Below are 861 nucleotides of genomic sequence, written 5' to 3' on the forward strand. Positions count from 1 at the left end.
TGTCGCATGTCAATCAATGCACACACGCCTGCGTGCGACAGTTTCCACCCCTCGAAATGACAATCGTGTAACGCAAACCAGTGTTTTTAGGACTCAGACTGCACTTTCCAGCGTCCTCCTGGAACAGTGCATTTCTAAAGCATCTTTTATATTTCACAACTTCGAAATTTCGAGCTGGAACAACGATTTTCTTTTAGGATAATACTTAAAACACCCAATAAGAAAGAGAATTAAACTGTCATCGTTCATACCACGTTGAAAATGCCGGTTCTCGTCCGATCACCGAAGCCAAGCAACGGCGGGCCCGGTTAGTACTTGGGAGGGTGACCACCTGGGAATACCGGGTGATGATGACATTTTTTTTTTTTTTTCACTTTTAATTGGTACGTCTCGCAAAGAGCTGATCGATACCTTTCATTTTTTTTCACAATTTCTGATTTAAAAGATAAAAACAAAATTTCCTTCCCGAAAGAAAGTGGTGGGCTCGAGTGAAGTGCCTTAATAGTAGTTTTCTATATTGGTAAACTTTGGGAAAACATTTTTGTTATAGGAACTAATCTACTTTTCCCATCGGCTATAGAGGAAAAATCCGTGCAAGTAACGAACGAAAATAAACAAGTCAGGTAATTAAACACGCTTCCAAAACGTATTCTTGATCAGAGGCTTGAGTGAACAAAAAGGAATTCAAACTATCATTTCCTGCGATCGTCAAGAAAAGTAGTAGCTCTCTTAGCAGGTGGCGTGAGCCGCGTTCTATTTCACTTTTAACCAAACCCCTCCGTTCAGACGCATATTGGAGAGAAACGAAATAAACTATCTTCGCGGGTCGATCTTCGAAATGCCCAAGATCTACAAAAGAGA

General features: G+C 40.8%; 1 non-coding gene across 1 annotated transcript; it reads left to right on the forward strand.

Annotated features, from left to right (window-relative positions):
• The first annotated feature begins 237 nt into the window (after positions 1-237).
• LOC143232948 (5S ribosomal RNA) lies at positions 238-356 on the forward strand. Its single transcript, XR_013017905.1, has one exon. It is a non-coding gene; the product is annotated as a 5S ribosomal RNA (ribosomal RNA).
• The last annotated feature ends 505 nt before the right edge of the window (positions 357-861 follow it).

This window comes from Tachypleus tridentatus, chromosome 11, assembly GCF_004210375.1.
Source record: "Tachypleus tridentatus isolate NWPU-2018 chromosome 11, ASM421037v1, whole genome shotgun sequence".
Taxonomy (NCBI): Eukaryota; Metazoa; Arthropoda; class Merostomata; order Xiphosura; family Limulidae; genus Tachypleus; species Tachypleus tridentatus.